Source organism: Phacochoerus africanus, chromosome 16, assembly GCF_016906955.1.
Source record: "Phacochoerus africanus isolate WHEZ1 chromosome 16, ROS_Pafr_v1, whole genome shotgun sequence".
NCBI classification, from domain to species: domain Eukaryota; kingdom Metazoa; phylum Chordata; class Mammalia; order Artiodactyla; family Suidae; genus Phacochoerus; species Phacochoerus africanus.
Window position 1 is genome coordinate 53,469,712 of NC_062559.1, and position 11,921 is coordinate 53,481,632.

Here is an 11,921-nt window from a genome sequence, read left to right on the forward strand (position 1 = left end):
TTTGTTGGACTCGGTGCAATTCACCTCATGTTTGTTGAACGCTCAGTGTGCCTGGCTGGTCGAAAGCCTGGTGTGAAAATACAGAGACTCAGCGTGAATTCAGGAGCGCACAATATAGCAGGGAAGACAGCCTGCAGACAGAGGTCTGCGGAGGAATGAAATCCACGCACGTGGAGGGGCATCTCTGTGGGGAAGAAGAGGTCGGCTTCCGAGGGTCGGGACAGGATGGAGCGGAAGGATGGAGACAGGTGCCCTCGGTGGGCAATGTGAGGGGGTGCGTCCAGAGCGGGAGGGCTTCCTTCCTGCTCCCAAGGTCACAGACTTGATCTCAGTTCCTGTACCCACATGCAGTAGGGTCTCAGGTCTGACAGGATTTGTCTCTCCACGTTACAGGTGAGGAAGCCGAGGCAGCGAGAGACAGGGCTGCCTGTCCAGGGTTTCAAGAGGGCGAACCACGGTTCGGTCGGGCATCTAAGTCACAGGCTGAGCCTTAGACTCAAGCAGTGCTCTAGATGGAGACCTACAGGCTTTGGTCAGGGTGATGGTAATGAGCTCTGCCCTGAACTCGCCGAGCTCAGAGTGCACACGGGAGTAGATCGGCTGGAAGCAAGGGTCTGGGATAAGCAGGGCGTTCGGGGAGACGTTTGGGAGCACGAGAAGGTCGGTGACAGTCGGGTACCCGGGAGAGTGAGTGAGATGGTCCCAGAAGGTGTGTGCTGAGAAAAGTGACTGCAGGGAGAGTCCTGGGGCGGTGGGAAGAGTCAGAGTCAGGCAGAGGAAAAGGGGAGAGCAGCCGGAACCCGGAAAGAGCGGCAAAGCCACGGAAACCGAGAGAGGCGCCTCTGCGGAGTGAACGGGGCTGGTGACCACCGCGAGCGCCGCCAAGGGCTGCGTTTGGCTGTGGCAGCCGGAAGATGCCTGGGGACTTTAGAGCCGGGACTCCTAATAGGTTATCCGGAGAAGAGGTCGGGTGAGGGCTTGGCAGGAGGAAAGCGGGGCTGAGAAAGTAAAGACGGTCGCGTGAGCTGGCTGCGAAAGCAAGGAGGGAGCTGGTCTCCCAGGCGGGAGGGATCAGAGAGAGGCTTGTTCTGCTGTATTTGTGGGTCTGTTTCAGGGTGGAGGATTTTTAAGGAGATTTGCGTGCCGAAGGCAGGAGGTCAGTGAAGAAGGAAACACTCAGGGGCAAAGTGGAGGCTGGAGGTTTGTCTTTCAAGGTCTGACTAACTTCACTCGTATGGTAATTTCTAGACCCATCCATGTTGCTTCACATGGCATGATTTCATTCTTTTTATGGCTGAGTACTATTCCAGTAGATACCTCCATACACATCTTCTTTATCCACTCCCCCGCCATGAACATTAGCTTATTAGGGAGCTGCGGGAATGAAGAAATGTGGCGGCAGGCTGTCAGAGGCAGAGGCGACCTAGGAAGAAGAGCACCCAGTGGCCTGACAACAACAGGGGGGAGTAAAATGCCAACAGAGACGGGAGGTGCTCTGCTCGTCCCTATGGGATGCGCCCACTGAAAATGCTGCGCAAGGAAGCTCATTTCACATTATACCCAGTATCCTCTGTGGACGAAGACAGGCGTGGACATGCTAAGGAAAAACATTTTAAGTGGATAATTTATTCAGGCACTTTCTATGTGCCCAGTACTGTGCTCATGGTTTTATATATACGGACTATTTTAATATTCCCAATACATCCCTGGCCTCATTCAGTGAGTTAAGGATCCGGTGTTGCCGTGAGCTATGATGTAGGTCCCAGCCGTGGCTTTGATCTGGCGTGGCTGTGGCTCTGGTGTAGGCTGGCAGCTGTAGCTCGCTTTCAACCCCTAACCTAGGAATTTCCATATGCTGCATGTGCTGCCCTAAAAACCAAAAAAAAAAAAAAAAAGCTGCCTTCTTCCTGATTTTTTTATATATCCACATGCACCTGCATAATTATTTGAGGGATAAATTTATTTATATCAACTATTTAAAAATAATCTAGCATCAAATTTAAAAATCCACAAAATTGCTGTTTTGATCAGTATTTTTTCTGATATTAAGATAAGAAACATCCACTGGTATATCTTACAGATGATCTATTACAGTGCTTAAAGTGTGAACCCCTTTTGAGAGCATAGAGGTGAGAGTCTAGATTGGGGGGGTGTTAAACTTATGGGGTCCAGCACACTTTGACAGTGTAATGGAAAGGATGAGCCCATCTATGTACCCCTGTGGGCACAGGCACACACCCGCACATGGAGTATTTTGCATGTTATTTAAGAAGCAGGGGGGTACCCATCACGGCTCAGCAGTAATGAACCCAACTAGTATCCACGAGGCTTCATCCCTGGCTTCGCTCAGTGGGTTAAGGATCCGGCATTGCCATGAGCTGCAGTGCAGGTCACAGATGAGGCTTGGATCCAGAGTTGCTGTGGCTTTGGCATAGGCCAGCAGCTGCAGCTCTGAATCCACCCCCTAGCCTGGGAACTTCCATATGCCATGGGTGTGGCCCTAAAAAAAGGGGGGGGACCCTGTGCTTCCTGGATGAGAGGTCAGGTCAGCTTGCTGGAGGAGTCTGCAGCATGTGGTATCAATGGCCCTGTTAAAGCCTAAAAGAGCAAAGGGGAATCCACCTGCTGTTCACCCTGTGGGGATCCCAGGAGGCCACCTGGTGGCCCTAAATAACCGGAGAAGTCCTGTCGGAAATCTTGTCATCTTAGCAATAGGCAAACGCAGCCACAAGCGGTCCAGGCAAAATGCACGTCAGCCTCGGCCTGTGGGAATGGGCACCTCAGCCCTCTACTGGCTGAAGGAAAGACTGAGTTAGCCCGGCAGGGAGCCAGTGGCACAAAGGCAAGCCACCAGGCCGCAGAAGCAGGGCCACTGCCCCCAGGCCGCAGGGCCCCCTCCTCTGGGAGGGAGGGGCTTGGCCAGCCGGTGCCCAGGGGGCTGGCGCGGGCGCCTGGGGCCAGCACCCAGCAGCAGGGCTTGGCTCTCCAGCGTCTCAGCTCCCTTGCTGAGGCGGGGGCCTCATTAAGTGATGCCCCCAGCACCCTAGCGAGAGGGCGAGACAACAAGGGATGTTTGTCTTCCGCTGGCAGAACAACCGCACTCCTCCAGAGGCCAGAAGAGGGGCCGCCGGAAGGCAGGCAGGCAGGCAGGCCAGAGCCGGGCGCATGGGCCCGCGGAAGACTGCGGCTGCCGCCTGCAATGTAGCCCTGTGGACGCTCCGGGCGCCGCAGCCAAGAGCTCGGGCTCCACGGGGAGTGAATGAAAGGTCAGCGTGTCCAGGGGCCCAATTACCCTCCGCCCGGTGCACAGGAAGCCCGCTTAATCCTCATTAGCTCGGTTCGGTGGCGCCCTGCGCGCGCCCGGACCTCCTGCTCCCGCAGGAGCTGTGTTCCTGGGTCCAAACGCCCCGCTGTGAGCCTGTTTTCCCAAGGCTCAGACTCGGCCTTAAATGCTTTTGCCGGCTTGACCCAAGCAGAAAAGAGCCTGTGGCCCAGAGGTAATGAACTGTTCTTTCTAAACGGGTCTCCTTTTTCAAAATAAGAAATCTCTCCACCCCACTGATGTGACAGGAATCAAGGCACGCCACACCCCGTCTCCCTTACACACGCTTACACACGTAGACTTCTGAGTTCAAATGATCTGATTCTGAGGAGCTGGACCATGTCAACGTAGCCTAATCTAAATGCTTTAAGCAAAAGCAAAAGTAGAATTAAGTTGCTTGTGCCTCTGTGTTCTATCGGTTTGATGCCTCTGAAAATCAGGGTGGGAGTTCCCGCTGCGGCACAGTGGGTTAAGAACCCAACTGCAGTGCTGCAGAGGCTCAGGTTTGATCCCAGGCCTGGCGCAGTGGGTTAAAGGATCCAGGGTTGCTGCAGCTGCAGCATAGGTCGGAACTGCAGCTCAAGTTTGAGATCCCTGGCCTGGGAACTTCCATATGCTGGGAGTGCAGCCATAAAATTACAAAAAGAAAAAGAAAATTAGTTTACAGTCATTAGCTGAGCAGACCATTCGGTACCAACCTCCCATCACCGGAAAGTCCAAGGACGTCATGGACAGGTTCCAACCGCTGCAAGGATGGAAACTGTCTTGTGACAACTGCATCCTTCCATTTTAGCATCGTGTCCCCTCCCTCGTGTCCACTTTCTTTTCGCACATCTCTCATCCACTCTCCCACCTTCCAAGGCCCCGTCCCTATTTCATTCCCCTCAAACCTGTTCTCAGATGGGGACCAGCGCATTCACACAGAGCCACCTCAGGCCCATCAGGGGTCATCAGGGGTCAGGATTTCTTCGAGGCTGATCCAGGGACCACCTGCCCCTGAAACACGTGGTGATTATTAACAAGTCAAATCCTGGGCTCCACCCGCTGACTCACAGTTTCCAGAAGTGGGGAGTTGAAGTAAGCATTTTAAATGCTTCCCAGGTTATGCCTCTGGGTGCATGTACGCGTGCGCGCGCGCACACACCCTAAAGAAATCTCTGAGACAGCTCTTGACCCCCCAGGGCTATGGGAGACGTCTGTAAACCACAAAGCCTTGGAGACTCCAGGGCAGCACTCTAAGCAGTGGTCTCAGCTGGGAGACGTATAAACCTGTTTGGATAATGGAGTTCCTGCCGTGGGTGTGAGCTCTGCACGTGCAGTTCTCCACAGAAGGACAGCAGAGGAGAAGAAAAGTTCCCGTAGCCGTACCTCGTCACACAAGGGCTGCAAAAGGGAGCCAGTAGGCTGAGAGTAGGACGCAGAAGAGATACGGACAAGGGGATGCAGCAGGAAGAAAGGGGGAATTTGTCCTGGTGGGTCTGATTTCTTGCAACTTCTGGACGTGCAAAAACAGTGTGTCCCTGTGGTGGCAGGACTCACGGACTCAGTCGTTGGAAGGGCCAACGTCTGGGCCTGCTCTTTTCCTTCACTCCATGTGCCTCAGGCCATACGCAGTAGGAGCCCAGAGCTGGGGTCTCCTCCACGGTTCTCCCCCATCCAGATGTGCTCACCTTAGGAGCCTGGATTTGAAGCCCTGGTCATTTAGAAACTGACTTCTGGAGTTCCCATGGTGGTGTAGCCGTTATGAACCTGACCAGTATCCATGAGGACTCTGGTTTGATCCCTGGCCTCACTCAGTGGTTTAAGGATCTGGTGTTGCCAGAAGCTGTCGTGAAGGTTGCAGACATGGCTGGGATCTAGCATTGTTATGGCTGTGTCATCGGCTGGCAGGTGCAGCTCCAGTTTGACCCCTAGCCTGGGAACTTACATACGCCGCGGGGTGAGGCCCTAAAAAGACCAAAAAAAAAAAAAAAAAAAAAGAAAGAGCAAAAGAAACTGGCTTTTTCCTGGAAGCATGTCAGTCTGTGGTGGCTTAAGTAGTTTATTTCCCTCATTCAGTGACACGGCTGCAGGGAGGTGCCACCACATTTTCAAGTCCAAGGTTCCTTCTGCTTTCTGACCTGTCTCCCTTAGAAGGTAGCCTCATCATCACTGTGGTTGGGTCCTCACCTTCCCTCTGAGCTCTGGACAAAAAGAGCAGAAGAGAAGCCACAAGGAGGAAGGGTGCCCCTTCTATCAGGAAAACCCAACTTTCCCTGAATCCCCAGAAACCTTCTGCTACTGCTGGTGAGACCTACCTGTGATGGCCACCCCACCTGCAAGGGACTGTGATCAAGGCAGCCTTTATTTTTAAAATCTGGAACACTCTCCTTGAACATTCGAACTCGGATGCTGTTAGTAAGAAGGAAGAGGCCCCCCGATGGCGGGTAGGTGAGCAGCAGGCGTGTCCCCAGCCCAGAGAGGCGCCCTTGGCTGATCTGGGGAAGATGACGCTTCTGTTCTGTGTACGTGTTTGTCCTCAGAGTTGTGGCCTGAGTAGTAGGGCCACGAAGCCCCTTCCTCTTCACATAGTCCGCCAGCATTTAACACGTACCTCAAGCTTCTTGAGTCTAATTTTAGGTTCGTTCATCCATTCATGTGTTCTTTTGTTGAGATCCTGCTTGGTGTTGGGCTCGAGGCCTCACCCTGTGGGTACGATGGGGTGAAGCTGACCTTCGCCCTCATGGAGCTTGCATTGCAGTAGCGGGAGGGAGACACAGGAACAGTGACGGACAAGCTGGAGAGAGCAGGGCTGTGACAAGGAAGCAAGGTCGGGGGTATGACCTGCCAAACAAGGATGGGTAATCAGGGGAAGTAGGCCAGGGTCGGATCGGGGTGACCTCGTCCAGGCAGCACAGGAGCTTGAAGCAGGAGTCCCAGATGGTCCCAGAAGGTCACCCTGAAATCTCTCCCAGTTCTGGTGGCCTTTCTGAGAAGGACTGTTTCCACTGCCTCTGATCCGCCATCCGTCCAGATAACACCATTCTAAGTGGTTTTTCTCTTATTTGGGGAAGGAACCAGATGGAGAACAGATGACTTTATTTTTCAGTCTTTTATGGTTGGTGCGGTGTAGGCACAGCTTCTGAAATGTATGAATCACAGAGACCAGATCACGCTGCTGGTGTGCTCACTGGCCCGTGACATCTAAAGCCATGTCCCTGAGCCATCAAGACTTGGCATAAACTGTTGGCCAAGTTTGCACTAAGAATCCTCAACTCCAAGCCAGCCCTCCAGCACTCCCTGACTTCTGTCCTCCCTTCCCACCACCAGCCCCTCCCGAGCCCCTCCCACGCGCCTCCCACAACTCAGGAGACAACGAGCCACTTCTGGCCAAGGAAGACTCCCCTTGGAATTAACCCAGTTTCTCCTTTCATCATAAGCGCAGCGCCCAAACAGAAATGTCAGGATACACTCAGAAGTTATAATGTGTGATGATCTAGGGTGGAAATCCTCAGATACGAATGAAGATTCAAACGGAAGATCATCTGGAACCTATTTTTCTGAATTTCTCAGCAGGAAAAAATGAAGGGAGGGATGGGAGGAGGGAGTAAAAGTGGTGGGAAATAAGCCACTTACTGGCCCCTTCTTCCTGTGTCGCCATCATCTTCACACGGCTCCCAGGCTTGAGGTCAGCGCTCCTCCAGCAGGTGAGCAAGCCGGAGTTCAGAAAGGCTAAGGGAGTCCCAGGGGACGAAAGCCCACACCTCCCACTCCATCAGCCCCTCCAAGGAGAAAGGCTTTAACATGAAAACCCCATGTGGCGTGCTCTCTGAGAAAACCCAATTTGGAGCAGAGGAATTAAAGTCAACCTGAAGATGCTGACAGTGAAGAAGCAGTTCTCACAAAATGCATGTTCACACACACACACCTGTGTGTGAGTGTTTATAACAGCTTTATCATAACTGCCAGAAATTGGTGGTGACCAGATGTCATTTGACAGGTGAGTGACTAAACCGTGGAACAGCTGCGCAGTGGAGTATTATTCAGCCGTTAAGGGAGAGGGGCCATCGTGTCCTAAAAAGGCACGAAAGAACCTCAAGTGGACATTCACTAAAAAAACCGAGCCCCAAACACACACCCATGTGATCCTAACTGTATGACGTTCTGGAAAAGGCAAAACTACAGAGACCGTAGAAAGGTCGGGGTTGTGAGGCGCTGGTGTTAGAAGGAATGAGCTGATGAAGCAGGGGACTTTGGGGCGGTGAAACTTTCTCTCTGATACTGTGAGGCTCCGTATGGGACAGTGACTGCTTTTCAAGAGCCAAAGAATGCACAACACCGAGTGTGAACCCCAGGGTCATCTCTGGACTTGACTTCATGATCACGTGTCAGTGTTGGTTCATCAGTTATAGAAAATGTCCCCAGTAACGCATGTGTTATTAATAGCGAGAGCGTACAAAGAAACACTTGTGGTTTTGGCACCACTTTTCTGAACACCTAAAGCTCTGAAAAAGAAGGTTTATCAAAAAAAAAAAAAAAAAATCTCTGGTATGACTTTTTCCTGGAGGGAAGACACAGGCGTTTCGGATGCTCCTGGTGGGCCTGGCAGAGCAGCCGTCTCACGGACATCCATCCACTCAGCCAAGAGTCTGGCCGGGTCCACCCCGCTCCCCGCCCCCGGAGGGGCAGCCTAGCCCGGCTCACTCGGGAGGGTCTCTACGGCCCACACAAAATCTGGAGGTAAGCTCTCCCCTCTGACTCGGGGGCGATCTGACTAGTATGTGACTGGGAGTTTTCAAGGGGACATGATCCTGTCTAGCCTGTTGTCTGTGCCAACAAGTAGCACTGCCCTCATAAAATATAACATTTTGAGGGCGGTGACTCATGCTCCCGTCAGAGTCCTCAGATGACTGAGTTTTCAGGTCATCCCCCGGCATGGAGGCTGGCTGGCCGAGGAGTCCCTTGAGAGGGCGCCCACGTCACTAGGGATCCCAGGGACGAGCGCGAGAGGCAAGGCCGACAGAGCCCAGCTACCAACCGTCAGAAATGCTAACCCTTCGATTCGTCGTCGCCGGAGAGACAAGCCAAAAGTGTCATTTGTGGTGCCACTGCGGCCGCTAAGCATAGCTCTTCTCTGGGGACATATTAAAAAGAATACAGGCTAACGCTACTGAGGCCTGAATGTTTAGCACTTCCACACGCCCACAGGAGGGCAGAACGATACCCATTTGTATAGCTGAGGAGACCCGGGCTCACGGGGGTAAGGGGACAGGCCTGTGTCACCCACCCATGTCACCCGCCTGGGCTCTTAGCGGGGAGGGGACAGGCCAGAGCATTCTGCGGTGCCTGTCCAGAGCTGGGAGCTGAGTGGATTAGAGGGATCGATGCCCACGTTGTAGCCCAGAGTGCCCAGTGGTGACTTTGGTCCTCTCAGGGAGGATTTATGTCCTACAGAAACAGGAAATCCTGACTTTTTTTTCTCTAGACCCCCCTCTGCTCCCCCTGCTCCAAATAGGCTTTCTTATGGCTTCTAGGTCTATTGCTGTGACACAGGTACCCTCCGCACTGAAGTTCAGGCAAAAGACGGGGTCCAGTCACTCAGGGCCCTACCTGAGCGCCAGGTAGTGTCTTATCCTTGTGTCCCCCGAGAGGCTTCCCGAGCATCCGATTCCAAGCTAAGTGTGCCTCATGCGTGATCTCATTTAATCCTCAAAACCTTATGAAGGAGATTCCAGTGTTACCCCATTTTACAGATGGGCAAGGCGAGGCTTGGAGAGTTAGCCTCCCATGGGGCCGGAGGTGTGGCAGCCCCAGGACAACAACTGCGCTGTTCCCCACGCTCCAGCCCCATCTGTTGTGACAATGACTCGGTGGACTCTGCGGACACAGCCCGAAGAGGAATTTCAGTCTCTCATGTCACAGCACTGTGTGGGCTTGAAGGCGACACCACTAATTCAGATTCGTCCCTGTTGTGTCTGTTTCTTCCTAATGTTTTTCCAATGGGGGTTCGAGACTTTTCCACTGGAGGCGACTGGTTTATATTTCCCAGGAGCTCATGGCTGAGGTGGGTGAGAGTCCTCTGTTGCCATGAATAGCTCCGATTCTCTGTAAGCACATGTCACAGCATGTGCAGCATGCAGGGACAAACTCCCTGCACGTTTGTCCCCTCCATCCCAGGCTGCTTCTCATGCCTCGGGGAGTCGTGTCTGCCCAGGAACGGATGAGGCCGCAGAGGGGATGTCCTCCGCCCCCGCCCCCAGCATCACATAAGCATCCCGCCTGGTCAGCCACAAGGCAAAGTTAGCATTTTTCAGCTCACGAACAGCACAGAGCCCCTGGGGACAGGAGCACCAAAGCCCTGGGCCCATCCTCAGCCCTGCCCAGGGAAGCTCCATCTCCCAGAACTGGTCCCCCGCTCATGGCGGCATCCTTGCCTCCTCTCCCTGGGACCCATGCCTCACAGTCCCCTGAGCACCCTGCGGAGGACAGGGCATAGGCTGAGGCCTGGAGATCTAGGAGACCAGCCCTTAAGTCCTAGGTGAAAGGTCCAAGCTTCCTTTTCCAGAATTGTTTCATCTTCCAAAAGCCACTGTCTCAGTTAACCATCTCTGTTGGTTCTAGAAATAATATTAATCTTAAAAAAAATTTTAAGTAAAATGCCCAAGAATGAGATAGTTAGTATCTATCTATGAAGGACATAGCACTCGGCAGGTGCCTTTGACCTGGATGAAGATGCTGGAAGACTGTGCCTAGGTGTGTGTGTTAATGCCGTGTAAATACCATCGGATTGTGTGTTTACCTAAATTCAACCCAAACCGTCATCTCTGAAATACCGTAACTGCACTTCTTCTTCTGTGTTTACTTTAAGTTCTTGTTCTTCGTTTCACTGAAGATAAACAGAATTCATATGTCAAAATCAAGCTGAATTGGGCCTTCTGCGCTGGACGCCAAAGTTGCCCAGCGCTCCACGGCTGAAGGGTGACTCCTCTCCGGACAGTCTTCAAGGCCACCTGGATGGGTCGGCAGCGTCGAAGCTCTGAGGCAGGGTCAGCCCGTGCAGATGCCCGCGGAGGCCTGGCAGGTAGTGGAAATGGGAGAGTCTGGCAAGAGCCGGGAGCAGTAGTGACCAGGAGAGGACAGAGGAGCTCCGGCCATTTAACACGGGCCGTCAGCACTCTGTTGGCGCCATGAGCAGGGTTCGAGCTGTGAGGGGCCCAGTGCAAAACGAAAATGCAGAGGCCTTTGCAAGACAGCAACAGTGGAGCCTGAAACCAAGCCCAGGGCGCTTCTGAGTGTGGAGCAGCATGTGACCACGCGAGGGTCGGGGGCCCGTGAGGCCCACCTGAGCCCATGAGGATGTCAGGGCAAGTTGACAACAGCAGCACACTGAGACTGGAGCTTCCTGGCTTCTTGAGGCTTGAAACCCAGAGCCATGGCTGCTGCAGAAGGTGGCCTGGCTCGCCGTGGGTTCTGTGCTTAAGGGCACCGCCCTCTGCTCCCTTTCTTGGGGGCCACCGCTCCACCACTTCCACCTGCTTCCAGACTTACAAATGCAAACCTTCAGAGCTCCTGAGAGCAGCTGCACCTAGGTCTGATAACCTGGCAAGGGGCTTCTCCAAAAGCTGCAGGTGTCGGGTAGACTCCTAGACCGGTGGGCTACCCCTTCCTTCCGTTCTAAAACAGAACTGATGGCTTCCTTCTAACCATGGTACTTTTTTTCACCTTTATGTATAACTCACTTTATTTAAATGTTTGTTTATTTTATAATTTGTTATTCATGTTTTCTTTCAAAATTTTTGTGCATTGATGCTATTGTAAATGTATGAAATAATTACATTTCAAACATAACATATAGACATCCAAGTATTTCCACCTCTAGATTTAATAAATGTTGGCATTTGATAGATTTCTTTCAGATCCATTTCTTTGTCTTAAGAGGGAAATCTTACAGATATATTTGAAATGCTCTATATACCTCTTTCCCTTTACCCAGAATTAACCACAGTCTTGAAGTTTTTATAACTTTCCCTTCAATGGTTTTATGTTTTGACACTTAATACTTAGTATTATTCACTTTTTCCTTTTAATTTACCAAAATCATATAATACATGTACAACTTGTTTTTTCTTTTTCTTTTTTTTTTCCTGTCTTTTGTATTTTTAGGGCCACACCTGCAGCGTATGGAGGTCCCCAGGCTAGGGGTCTAATTGGAGCTCTAGCCGCTGGCCTACACCACAGTCACAGCAACGCCAGATCCAAGCCGCATCTGCAACTTACACCACAGCTCATGGCAACACGGGATCCTTAACCCACTGAGCAAGGCCAGGGATCAAATCTACAACCTCATGGTTCCTAGTCAGATTCGTTTTTGCTGTGCCATGACGGGAACTCCACAACTTTTTTTTACTCCTTCAGCATAAATCTATGTTGATATAGTAGATCAAGGAATATTCATATTAACTGCTGTTTTGTAACCACATATGTATGTGTGTGTATACACACACACATATATACACATATGTATGATGAATGATTCATGCCTTGTATATGAGTCTTTCTCTTTCTTTCTGGTGTTTGTCATCCTGAACAATGTAGGTGAAAATCCCGCCGTACGGATCTT